The sequence below is a fragment of the Mauremys reevesii genome, linkage group 12 (genome assembly GCF_016161935.1).
Source record: "Mauremys reevesii isolate NIE-2019 linkage group 12, ASM1616193v1, whole genome shotgun sequence".
Lineage (NCBI taxonomy): Eukaryota > Metazoa > Chordata > Testudines > Geoemydidae > Mauremys > Mauremys reevesii.
This window is the reverse complement of record NC_052634.1, coordinates 42,436,351-42,450,082: the sequence shown is the minus strand read 5'-3', so window position 1 is coordinate 42,450,082 and position 13,732 is coordinate 42,436,351. Positions and strand designations below refer to the sequence as shown.

Below are 13,732 nucleotides of genomic sequence, written 5' to 3'. Positions count from 1 at the left end.
AGAAATCGAAGTCTCCAGAGAGAGGGCAAGTCTCCCTGGCTCTGCTTCTTGCTGACAGACAGGTCCAGAGACAAAGAGAGAGTCCTGGGGAAGCTGGAAACATAAGCGTGGAGCTCAGTGGAGATAGGGGAGAGGAAGGGCAGGGATATTACTGAATGCAGGATCTCAGCACTACTAAACGTCAGGATAACATATAGTGCAGCCCACTGGAAAACATAATCCCAAATATACATATAAAATGATGGGCTCTAAATTAGTTATTTCCATTGATTTATATAAGGGCAATAAGACATTCTCTGTATTATTGTCTATCCCTTTTTAAATAATTCCTAACATCCTGTTTGCTTTTTTGACTTCCGCTGCACACTGCTGGATGTCTTCAGAGAACTATCCACAATGACAAAAAGATCTTTTTCCTGATCAGCTGTAGCTAAATTTGCCCCCATCATATTGTATGTGTAGTTAGACATTTTTTCCAATGTGCATTACTTTACATTTATCCACATTAAATTTTATTTGCCATTTTGTTGCCCAATCACTTAGTTTTGTGAGATCTTTTTGAAGTTCTTCACAGTTTGCTTTGGTCTTAATTATCTTGAGCAGTTTAGTAACGTCTGCAAACTTTGCCACCTCACTGTTTACCCCTTTCTCCAGATCATTTATGAATAAGTTGAATAGGATTGGTCCTAGGACTGACCCTTGGGGAACATCACTAGTTACTCCTCTTCATTCTGAAAATTTACCATTTATTCCTACCCTTTGTTCCCTGTCTTTTAACTAGTTCTCAATCCATGAAAAGATCTTCCCTCTTATCCCATGATAACTTCATTTATGTAAGAGCCTTTGGTGAGAGACCTTGTCAAAGGCTTTCTGGAAATCTAAGTACACTATGTCCACTGGATCCCCCTTGTCCACATGTTTGTTGACACCTTCAAAGAACTCTAATAGACTAGTAAGGCACGATTTCCCTTTACAGAAACTATGTTGACTTTTGCCCAACAATTTTTGTTCTTCTATATGCCTGACAATTTTATTCTTTACTATTGTTTCAACTAATTTGCCTGGCACAGACATTAGACTTACCGGTCTGTAATTGCCAGGATCACCTCTAGAGCCCTTTTAAAATATTGGCGTTACATTAGCAATCTTCCAGTCATTGGGTACAGAAGCTGATTTAAAGGACAGGTTACAAACCATAGCTCATAGTTCCCCAATTTCACATTTGAGTTCCTTCAGAACTCTTGGGTAAATACCATCTGGTTCCGGTGACTTGTTACAGTTAAATTTATTAATTAGTTCCAAAATCTCTAATGACACTTCAATCTGTGGCAATTCCTCAGATTTGTCACCTACAAAAGGTTTGGGAATCTCCCTAACATCCTCAGCCACGAAGACTGAAGCAAAGAATGCATTTAGTTTCTCCGCAATGACTTTATCGTCTTTAAGGGCTCCTTTTGAATCTCAATCGTCCAGGGGTCCCACTGGTTGTTTGGCAGCTTCCTGCTTTTGATGTACTTAGAAAACATTTTGTTATTACCTTCTGAGTTTTTGGCTAGCTGTTCCTCAAACTCCTTTTTGGCTTTTCTTATTACATTTTTACACTTAATTTGGCAGTACTTATGCTCCCTTCTATATACACCTCACTAGGATCTGACTTCCACTTTTTAAACGATGCCTTTTTATCTCTCACTGCTTCTTTTACATGGTTAAGCCAAGCCACAGTGGCTCTTCTTAGTTCTTTTGCTGTGCTTTTTAATTTGGGGTATACATTTAAGTTGGGCCTCTAATATTGTGTCTTTGAAAAGCGTCTATGCAGCTTGCAGGATTTCACTCTAGTCACTGTATCTTTTAATTTCTGTTTAACTAGCCCCTCATTTTTGCATAGTTCCCCTTTCTGAAATTAAATGCCACAGTGTTGAGCTGTTCTTCCCACCACAGGAATGTTAAATTTTGTTATATTATGATCACTATTTCCAAGCGGTCCTGTTATAGTTACCTCTTGGACAAGATCCTGCGCTCCACTCAGGACTAAATGGAGAGTTGCTTCTCCCCTTGCAGGCTCTTGTACCAGCTGCTCTAAGAAACACTCATTTAAAGTATTGAGAAATTTTGTCTCTGCATTTTGTCCTGAAGTGACATGTACCCAGTCAATATGGGGATAATTGAAATCTCCCACTATTATGGAGTTCTTTATTTTGATAGCCTCTCTAATCTCCCTTCGCATTTCATCCTCACTATCACTGTCTTTGACAGGGGGTCGATAATAGATCCCTATTGTTATATTCTTATTAGAGCATGGAATTACTATCCATAGAAATTCTATGGAACATGCAGTTTCATTTAAGATTTTTACTTCATTTGAGTCTACATTTTCTTTAACATACAGTGCCACTCCCCTCCCCACCCCCCTGAGTATGACCTGCTCGGACCTTCCGAGGGAGTTTGTACCCTGGAATGAGGGTGTCCCAGTGATTATCCTCACTCCACCAGGTTTCTGTGATGCCTATTATGTCAATATCCTCTTTTAACACGAGGCACTCTAATTCACCCATCTTATTATTTACACTTCTAGCATTTGTGTACACGCACTTTAAAAACTTGTCACTGTTTATTTGTCTGCCCTCTTCTGATGTGTCAGATTCTTTTGTGTGTGAATGCTTCTCGTCTGATCTGGCCCCTACCTTATCCTCTTTCAGCCTCTCTTCCTGACTAAAACTAGAAAAATCTCTATCACTACACTCTCCTCTAAGAGAAGTCTCTGTCGATCCACGTGCTACTCTGCAGCCATTGGCTTTCCCCCCATCTCCAAGTTTAAAAACTGCTCTGCAACCTTTTTAATGTTAAGTGCCAGCAGTCTGGATCCACTTTGGTTTAGGTGGAGTCCATCCTTCCTGTATAGGCTGCCCCATCCCCAAAGTTTCCCCAGTTCCTAATAAATCTAAACCCCCCTCTCTCTACACCATCATCTCATCCACGCATTGAGACTCCAAAGCTCTTCCTGCCTACCTGGCCCTGCGCGTGGAACTGGGAGCATTTCTGAGAATGCCACCATAGAGGTCCTGGATTTCAGTCTCTTTCCTAGCAGATTAAATTTGGCCTCCAGGACATCTCACTTACCCTTCCCTATGTCATTGGTATCTACATGTACCATGACCACTGGCTCCTCCCCAGCACTACACATAAATCTATCTAGATGCCTTGAGAAATCCACAACCTACGCACCAGGCAGGCAAGTCACCATACGGCTCTCCCGGTCATCACAAACCCAGATATCCTTGTTTCTAATGATCGAATCTCCCATTACTAACAGCTGCCATTTCTTAATGACTGGAGTTCCCTCCCCCGGTGAGGTAACCTCAGTGCAAGAGGTTACCCCACCACTATCTGGAAGGAGGGTCCCAACTATGAGAAGCTTTCCCTCTGCTCCCATTGACTGCTCTCATTCCCTGGGCCTTCCATCCTCCTCAACAGTGCGGGGGGCTGTCTGACCAGAGTTGGGACAATTCTATAGTGTCCCGGAAAGCCTCATCGACATACTTCTCTGTCTCCCTTAACTCCTCCAGTTCCAACACCCTGGCCTCCAAAGCCTCCACACGGTCTCTGAGGGCCAGGAGCTCCTTGCACCAAATGCACACATACATACATAACATAAGAACGGTCGTACTGGGTCAGATCCAAAGGTCCATCTAGCCCAGTATCCTGTCTACCGACAGTGGCCAATGCCAGGTGTCCCAGAGGGAGTGAACCTAACAGGCAATGATCAAGTGATCTCTCTCCTGCCATCCATCTCCATCCTCTGACAAACAGAAGCTAGGGATCCCATTCCTTACCCATCCTGGCTAATAGCTATTGACGGACTTAACCACCATGAATTTATCCAGTTCTCTTTTAAACGCTGTTATAGTCCTAGCCTTCACAACCTCCTCAGGTAAGGAGTTCCACAAGTTGGCTGTGCGCCATGTGAAGAAGAACTTCCTTTCATTTTCTTTAAACCTGCTGCCTATTAATTTCATCTGGTGACCCCTAGGAAGCTTCTGTTGATTATGCTGCACTTAACCTCAGTTTTAATTGAGCAAACAGGAGATATTTGACATTGTGCAATACGGCTCCTGTGCTCTGTTCCCAAAGTGTTCTGCAGCAGGGGAGGGTCTCTGGCAGTGTGTGTGTCACTGGCATATTGGGGTGATGCTGAAACTGGGCAGAGTAGAGGTGGCATTGTGGGGCTGGCGTAAACCTTCTCTCTCCATTTCCCCTTCCAAGAACCGAGGGACAGTAACCCTTACCCAGTGAGGTCACATTCTCATAGTTCTCCTGCATGACATCCCAGTAGAGGGCTCTCTGAGCGGGTCCAGCAGAGCCCACTCTTCACTGGTGAAATACACAGCCACCTCCTTGAAGGCTACTGCCCCTGAAAGAGCAAGAGTCCAACTCTCAATACCTGCTGCTCCATTCACAGCCCCACTATTTGTGGGGAGAGGAGCCCATCAAAGGGAAGCCCTGGGTGGATTGCAGTCAACAACGTCCCACCCCCACCCTGGTCAGAGCATCCCGGCAACATCAGAGTGAGGCGACAAAGAGAGCCCCATATCTCTCCCAGCAGATACATCACATACCTACTAGCCACAGACTGATAGAGGAGAGGGAGCCCCTAGCAGGGACCAGGGAGAGCTCCCTGGTAGGAAGCCCAACACCCTCCTCATTGTGAGGAGCTGGGTATGAAGGGAGGGGAATCTCCCTAACCTCACTGGTGGGTGCCCCTTCATATCTCACAGCAGCCGCTGGTTAGTCGCGTCAGGCTCCAGCACTATGAATCTGGTCAGTTTTCCCAGCCCCACTCACGTGGGTTATTTTCTGCTTCACAAACTAGAGCATTTCCACCTCTGAACCTCATGGGTCTGTTCCTAGAATCTAGGCCACTTATTAAACAACTCCCAGCAGGTTTGTCACACCCTGTCCTCCTCCCTTTCTCCACCCTGTGCATTTCCTGCCCCACGCCAACCTCCAAACCAGACTGTGCAAACCTTCCCATCTCCGGTGTATTTGCTGTCCCTCTCCCTCCTGTAGGAACCCACCAACCCCGCCTCAAAAAAATAATCCCTACCTGAGCTGGCTCCACTGCAGCCATTTCTCTTCCCTGTGTCATGGGAGGATGGGATGAGCTAGAGAAAAACATGGACGTCATTCTGCAGCCCTGGCAGGGTGAGAAGGGCAGTCGTGGAGGTTTCAGAACAGGCTTTAGTTAATTTCACATCACGAGTCCCCAGGCTCCTTTCCTCCAGACAGGCATCCTAGACTCTGCCATGCTGGGAACATGCTTGATCTCTTTATTAGAGTGTAGACCTGGCCCTCCTGCCAGGCTAAGCCCACAGAGACATTTTTAACCTCCCTTCTCCCTCCCCTCACCCCGTAATAAAGTCTCTGAACACAAGGCTGGAAAAGAGCAGAACCCAAGGAGTCACTGTGGGGATTCCTCGACACTGACTCCACGGCAGCCACATCCCAGCAGAGGAATATGGAGTCAAGAACCGGCTTTTCCTCTGTCTGAGCCTTTTCTTGTTCACTGGAAAGTGGTTCTGCCCAGGGATGCTGCAATACATGTGTCTGGGTGGACTAGAGAGCTGGAAATCTCTCCCCCCCCACTCATTTCTCCCATTGCCCCTTTCAGTCTCTCCTTCCCCTGTCCTCTCTCCCTGCCCCTCTGGCTGAGACAGTCCCATTCCTGGTTCTTTGCTCTCCCAGGGCTGGATTTTCTCCTGGCAATTGCTAATGGGAGGAGAGACTGTTTGTGCAGAGTCACTTTCTTGCCAGTCCCCAGCACTTTCCCTGAGGTCTTTCAGTAACCTGGAGTCTGTGGCTCAGAATTTGCATTAACAGGGCCCAGGGCTGCCCTAGGGAGCTACTACCAGCTGCAGAAAGTTATCCCCTGGGCCGGGCAGAGAAAAAAGCTTTAATTAAGGTCACATCCCAGCACAGAGCCCGTTGGGGAGCAGCAGCTGCTAAGCCTGGTCTCCCAGATCACAATGGAGGCTGCAGCGTCTGACCCAGGAAGCTGAACCCCAATATCCTGAGCAGAGAGGGACAGAGCGTTTGAGCAGCTTCCCTCCTTTAGCTCTCTGGGGAGAGCAGCTAATGAGAGCCCCTCCTCACAGGGAGAACTGCTGATCTCATTTGCCCCACTGTCCATCTGGAGTCACTCCTTGTCTTTCCATGCAGTGACTCTGGATTAACAATGGTCTCAATGAAACCAGATTTCAGAATGAATGAGTCCAGAACGCTGTGGAAGAGACCACTGTGTGGCATTTCTAGCCCCTTTCCCACCTGTCTCACCCATCAGATCTAGTATAAGGACTCGGGCACAAATTTTCCCAATGGAACTGGAAGGTCCTGGAGTTTTCAAGATGTTTGATAAGTGGCTAGAAAGTTATCATGGTGACTGGGCCTGGCTGGGAATGCTGGGATGTGCTTGGAGCCAGGATTCTGGCACAAGCTGATCAGAGAGAAGGAGCATGGTTAGTAGCAGCCCCAGAGCCTCCATCCAGGGCCCCCAGACACCCCAGTACCCAGAGCCCAGACCCGCAGCCAGAGTCCCACCAGATATTCCCTGGGACCCAACCACCAAAATCCCTGAACAGGGACTCCAGATACCCCTCCGCACCCCCCTGGCCAGAGAACACCCACCAGACCCTCACTGGCAGGCTGGGACTCCTCAAGGTTCCCCACCAAGAGCCCCCAACAGCCAGGGACACCCCAGGGGACCTCACTGGGAATTCAGTCCTCACTGCCTGCCCAGGATCCCCTACTGCCTGCCTAGGACCCCACCTGTCCTCCAGCAGGACCTGCCAGGCCGCTTGCCTGGGACCCCTGATGCTTTACAATGGGACCTCCTCTGCTTGCCGGGCATCCCGACCTAGCGCCTGGCACTCCCCCACCCAGTTCTGTGCATTGGGCACGACTGAGCCCCTGGCACAGCACCAGGCTCCCTCCAGCCCCCTGCCCTGCCTCCCCAAGAGACGCCCACCCTCACTGTTCTGCACCAACAAGTCCCAGTGCTACCCACCTCCAGGACCCACAGCCTCAGGGCTGGGCACATCAGAACCCCTCCCCCCCCGGAAACCTCCAGAACCCACCAAGGTGATTAGGGTACCCCCTGCCCAGTCACCCAGAGGCCTTCCCCTCCCACAATGCCCCTTCAGCTCCAGCTGCAATCTCCCCACACAGACACCCCATCCCCTACCCCAGCAACAGTTACCTCACTGTGTCTGCTAAGTGGATAGAAAGTTATCACTGCCCCCTGCTGGCCAGTCACCCGGGCAGAGGGATCCCTGGGCGGTGCTGCTTTAACAGGAGAATGGAAGGCCTGGCGGGCAAGAAAGGTCCATGCCCTGTCACTAGCTACATATTCGCACTGCGGGAAGCAGCCCCTCACATGGGCTTTGGGATACTTCTGGACCCACGCTGCACTCAGAGTGACCTCCTCACCCAGTGCCAGCTGGAGAAAAGAAAAGGGTCCAGCCAACTCTCCTGTTACCAGCTGGGAACCACTGATCCCCCAAACAGGGGGAGACCTCTGGATTTGATGGGTATTAAATCCGTTTAGAGAGGAAAGTGGAAAATCAGAAGGATTTTATATCAGTTGTTAATACGAAGTAAAATCTAAGTGTTTCACATCAATATTTGACAACCAAATAGAGAGAAAATGGGCAACATTTGCCAACATTTTATATCCATGTTCAGGAATCTGAGAAAAGGTGTAAATTTGAGATTTTCTTAGTATTTTATAATTAGAGAGACAGGGAAAATCTCAGGCCACAGTCAATTAGAAACAGACAATTAGAGAAAAAGTGGGGCTTAGGATATTTTTTACATTTGCAGAGAATACATATCAGAAACTATGCAATTGATAACATCAGAGAGGGGGGAGGGATAGCTCAGTGGTTTGAGCATTGGCCTGATAAACCCAGGGTTGTGAGGTCAATCCTTGAGGGGGCCATTTAGGGAACTGGGGTAAAAATCTAGGGATTGGCCCTGCTTTGAGCAGGGGGTTGGACTAGATTCCTCCTGAGGTCCCTTCCAAACCTGATAGTCTATGAACACCTCCAAGATCTGAGGATTTTATGTTGCTGTTAAATAACTAGAGGGAAAAGCAGGACTGTTGGACTGGATTTTATATTACTATCCAATACATATACAGAAAGTGATGGCTCCCCCCCCACCATTCCCATGGGCAGCAGGGAGCCCTGTGCGGAGCTGCTTTAAGAGGGCAACGGGGGGGGGGGGAGCTGGCAGGTCCCTGGATGAGGGAAGGGGGCAGCAGTGGGGGATGGGCAGGTGGCTGTGTTGGTCGTTGGGGCAGTAACTGGGAAACCGGGTCCGGGCAGCCCCCACGGGGACACGTGCCTCCCGTCCCCGCCCTGGCAGAGAACTGGCATCTCACCCCCTGCCAGGGGCAGCCACGTGCTGGGACTGACCTGGGGCAACAATTTCCCACCCGGACAAGGACAAATCGCTGCAGGTAAAACGGGGGAACCCCATGGGAGAGATTTAAATGGACATTGAGACTCATGGAGAGACTGGGGACAGGGAGCCGAGAGAGCGGATCACGGGGGCGAATCTCCCGGATGTTACAGCCCGAGCGAGACCCCGAGAGAGAAACGGGCAGAACCGGAGAGACTCTGTGCCGGGGCGAGAGGCGCCAACAGGGACAGGAGCCACCCACCCCTGCCCCGCAACTCCGAGGCTTCTCCTCGCGCACAGGGACCTGGCCCCAGGCTCCGCCCCATCCCAGCGGGGCGGATCCTGCTGCGGCTCCCGGGGCCGAGGCGGCTCCGCGGCTTCTCCCAGGTTCCCGGGGCAGAGTCACGTGCCCGCCCCGGTCTCTCACCCACCGGCTCACACGGAGGCGGCGGCAGCAGCTTTGTTCTCCGCCCCAGCGGCTCGCACGGAGCATGCGCAGTTCCAGCTGCTGACCCTCCTCACCCGGGTTGGGAGGGCGGACGCGCCCCGGGGCAGGCTGGGAGAGGTAGTTCCGGGCTCAGTGGAGCGGAAGTGACGTCGACGAGGGAGCCGGAGAAGGGTTTGTGCCGCTGGGGCTCTGGGCATGCGCAGATCGCGGCGGAGAGACCTTCATTAACCGCCCGGTCCGGCCCGGCCCCCGCCCCGCTGCGGAGCTGCAGCCTCCAGGTGCCGGGGAGGGAGACCGGGCGGGAGGTCCCGGGGTTGGGAAAGAAGTGTCGGTGCAGCCCGGACATGGCCGGGAGCTGGTGACCCCGAGGAGCGGGGAGAGAAAGGGGGCTGAGACCCTCGGATTTACTGCCGCCCCGTGGGGACCCCTGCCCTCCCGCCCCGCCCCCTTTCTCCCTAGAGAGCCACGAGCAGCCCCAGGGTGACCCCTCCCCAACCCCTGAGAAGTTCCCTGTCCCCGATTGTGCCCCATTTTCTCTCCCCTTCACCAGTGTCCAGCTCTCCTGGGGCTGGGGGCTCTGGGGTGTCTGGGGCCCTGGCCAGGGACTCTGGGGACTGGGGGCCAGGAAGATCTGGCAGGACTCTGGCTGGGGCTGTGGGGTGTCTGGGGCCCTGGCCAGGGGCTCTGGGGACTGGGGGCCAGGGAAGATCTGGCAGGACCCTGGCTGGGGATGTGGGGGTGTCTGGGGCCCCGGCTGTGGGGTCTGGGCTCTGGGTACTAGGGGGTGTAGAAGGGCCTTAATGGAGAGAAAAGATTGGGTATTAAAGCAGAGAAAGGCCTAACAAGACCCAGTGGCTGGAAGGTGAAAAGAGACAAATTCATATTACAACTAAGGCACAAATATTCAACAGTGAGGATGATTCACCACAGGAACAAGCTACCAAGGAAACTGGTGGATTCTCCATCTCCTGATGTCATTTGATAAAGACTAGATGCCTTTCTGGAATATGTTTGCCCCAAAAGTAGCTCTTGTGTCATACAGGAGGCCTGTGATATGCAGGGGGTCAGATTAGATGCTCTAATGGTCTCTTCTGGCCATAAAGTCAATTACTTTCTGAACAACTGAGTGTAGCATTGGGAGCAGCGTCTGATGTTTTCCTGTCTAGCCGGCTTGCTTTCTAGAACGAACGCTCCTTGAGTGGGGTGATCTACAGGGAGTAGCTCAAACCCCCAAAGTGCCTGGCCAGGGGCAGGACATTAGCACAGCAAGGGAGGGGTGTGGCAGTGACATCACAAAGGCCTTTTGCACAAAGACTGTTGGTCAAAGGTGGTGGGGAGGTGGTGACCTCACAGAGAGATGCTGACATCAGCCAGGCAGGACAGGGGCGAGGGGCCAGGGAAACCTCAGAGACCCCTGTGGCTTTGCTTCAGCAAGTCTCCTTCTCCAGGTCTCTCTTTGAGGACTGAGGGAGTATTCGGGTTCACGTACTTGAGCGCCAGGAGCAACCTCTTACGACTTTTCTCCTTCCCTTTTAGGGAGTTTACTAGAGACCAGCCGTCCCTGTTTAGAAGCTAAGAGCCTCCTTGAGGTTTGAAACCTGTTCAGTCTGATCCATCTGGTGATGAAATCTAAGCATGGAAAACACGAGCTTAAGGAGGCAGAATTTTATTCCGCACCAGGGATTTTGTCCTAGAATTACTGGGGACATTAGGGTTTATCCTTTGTGTTTCACCTTTCCTCCATCCCTTCCTCCTTTCTCTTCTCTTGCTTCTTTTGTCCTTTCACCTGTTTCCTCCCAACACCAAGAACGGGTGTGTGTATGTGTTATGGGGAGTGTTTGGCAGCTCCCACTGTGGGAGGTCCACCAAAATGTGGGGCTGAAATAGTGCTCGGGCAGTGATCCCCACCAGTGACCTGAACCATCCTTTGGGCTCCCTGCTGAGAACCCTCAGCCTCCCGTCCTCAATCTCTACCCTGATTGGCTGAGCAGGGGGTTATTGACAGGGAGGAGACTCAGGTCCTTGTTGTTCTCTTTTAAGACCAAGGAAATAAGTCAGAACCAGTGCTATGTTTGAATTTTGCTGCTTCTCTGCATTAATGGTCTCTGAGCAGGTCATGATTCTCTCTAACATTGCAGTTCTCCTCAAATACTTGCTGAATAATTACTGTTCACTGTTGTTGGCCTGGAGCTCATCTGAGAGCACTTTATTCAGGTCATTCAATGGATAAAATTCAAGATCCAATGGTTAGTTTGAAAATCAGGGGTCTTAGGTCCTATTCCCAGCTCTGCCACTGGCTGGCCGTGTGACCTAAGACAAGTCAATTCTCCTGTCTCAGCCTGAGCTTCTCGCTCTTCCAAGTAGGGATAATAATGATCCGCTCCTACCTACCTTACGGTATGTGGAGGCAGGGCTGGCTCAGGTTTTGCCTCCCAAGCAAAAAAAAAAATTTGTCTGCCCTCCCATCCCCTGCTGCCCGAGCCCTGGGTTCTCCTCCCTATACCTGCACCCCTGCCTCCCAGCTCTGGGCCTCCCACCACTTTCACTCCCTGCCAACCCCGCCCCGGGCGCTCCCCCCCCCACACCCCGTGCGGCCCCCGCTCTCGACCCTCCCCGTCCCCCCCCCCCGTGCTCCCCCACCCACACACCCCCTGCTGTCCCAGCCCTGGGCTCCTCCCCGCACTTGCACCTTCTTCCACCCCAGCCCTGGGTCACTGGTAACTTGCTCCCAGGTTAATAAAATAGAAAAAAGAGAGGGTTGAATGTGTAACAGGGAGTTTGGTAAATCTTGGTTATTTTATTTTTTCAACAGGCTCCTGTCCACCTCCAGTAGAATTTTCAGTCCCAATGGCAACTTACTTACCAAATGTTATACAGACTAGTCCATGCCTCCCAAGTGGATGTGGTTCTTGTTCTTCTGCACATTGTAGCCCGTGGAGGCCAAGGACCTGCAAATGTGTCTTCATGTGCCTTTGTTTCATTGATGAAACATAAACTAGACTCTTAGAGGATTGGAACTGATTTCAGCTGGGGACATATTTGCTAGATTTTATGCATTTGCACAGGAAAATGTTGAGTGTTTCCATTCATCCCTAGTCAGTGGAGCTCCTGAACATAATGGAAATGGATATGCAATTACTTTTGTTGAAGGACTAGGCTTTTAAGGGGCACTTGGATTTGAACCAAGGCCGTTTGATCTGCAGTCAAACACTCTACCACTGAGCTATACCCTGACAATTACATTGGCAAGTCAGTGATCTCAAGGATCTTGAAACCTGAGAGTGGAGTTGTTTCTTCCACACCAGTGTTGCTGTCTGTGCATTCGGAGCTATGGGGTGAGTGGGAAATGCCCACAACTAGCTTGTCAGTATCAAGAAAAGAGCAGCCACATCAGGACCAACGAGACGTGTTGGTGGCGCATCAGGAAGAACCCACACTCCCAGAGACTTCTCGGCGAGGGTACGGTACACAATGGGGGCTACCTACCCGCCACGTCCCATCAAGGGTCTTTCTAGTCCCACTTCTGTGTTACCCAATTTCTAATCAGTCTTTGGCCCAGATTCCCTCCCTGAGCGGCACCAGCACATACCTGGGCCCCCTGCTAGTGTTAAATCTGCCTTGAGCTGAGACCCAGCTTGGCAAAGAGCCTGCAGCCCCCTCTGTGCTGGAGGAGTGAGAGCAGCCCTGGCACTGGGCAGGGCAGCCCTGAGGGAATGAACCCAATGTGCCCGTGAGGCCCTGATCCAGAACCTCTGCCAGGCAGCTTGTGCTGCTCGGGCGTCTCTAGTCTCCAGTGAGGATTCAAAGCTTCCCTGCTCCAGGGGAACCCCTGGGGGAGGGAGGCAGGGCTCCTGCAGGATAAATCTTCCTGCTGGCAGAGCTCCGGTCCCCTCCTCATGGGCACAGGGCGTTGCACACGGCACCCACCACATGCACACACCCCTTTGTGAGGAGAATCAGCTCTGGGATATTGGGGTCAAACCACCCCCCCACCTCCTCCCTGCAAACCTTCTCCTGGCTTCAGTGAGGGAATGGGGGTGTGAGGGGCTAGTGTGGTAACAGCAGCAGCGTGGCCGTGGGGCTCGGCCGGTGGCTGGGGCCAGTCGCCTGAGCATGAACCCAGCCGACCCAGGAGATGGACCTGGGTCACCAGCCCAACTCCACCACGCGGCTGCTGCCGCTGCCCCGCTAGTGCGCGAGCTCCCACAGACCACGCTGGGGAGAGCCCCAGCTGCAGGAGACGCCCTGAGTGCCTGGCAGGGCCCAGCTCCTGGCTGACCTGCCCTGCTGGGGTCAGGGCTGGGTGACAGGGGCGTTGGCTCTGGGTGGGACTGTCACTTCCCCTGCCAAGCAACAGGATCACAGCAAACGAAACCAGCTCGGCCGGCGGGGAAGAGTTCAGTCCAGGGCCTGGTGCATTCTGGGAGCAGGGGCGTGCAGAGAAAGGGCAGATATGGGGCAGCTCTGAACACTCCGCGCAGAACTGCCTGTCCTGTCCTCGCAGCCCTGTTACAGGGGCTTTCGCCATAGTTGTAATCAAGTTGAAACAAACCCCTGTTAAATCATTGCTCAGCCCGAGTCCTTCACCCACATTCCTTAGGGCATTGGGTGTTTCATTTCTGCCTCAATTTCACACAGAGACACAATTTCCTTTGCACAGATCCATGAACAGCAAAACCTCCCTGTGTCTCTGGTCTGAGCCAGGCATTCGATTCCAGTGAAATCTTCTCCTGCAATGCGATGGTCAGACAGAGGGACGTGGCACCTGCATCCCTGCCAGGGAGATATTGGCTCGAGCTCTTTCTTTCTGCTGCTGTTGTTAGTCCATGA

General features: G+C 51.7%; 1 protein-coding gene and 1 non-coding gene across 2 annotated transcripts in view; one reads left to right on the top strand and one right to left on the bottom strand.

Annotated features, from left to right (window-relative positions):
- LOC120375611 (zinc finger protein 850-like) overlaps positions 1–13,732 on the top strand; it is a gene marked incomplete at its 3' end in the record, with an annotated part of 610,246 nt that overhangs the window by 475,049 nt on the left and 121,465 nt on the right. The window lies entirely within an intron of this gene.
- On the bottom strand, positions 12,062–12,135 carry TRNAC-GCA. Its single transcript has one exon. It is a non-coding gene; the product is annotated as a tRNA-Cys (tRNA).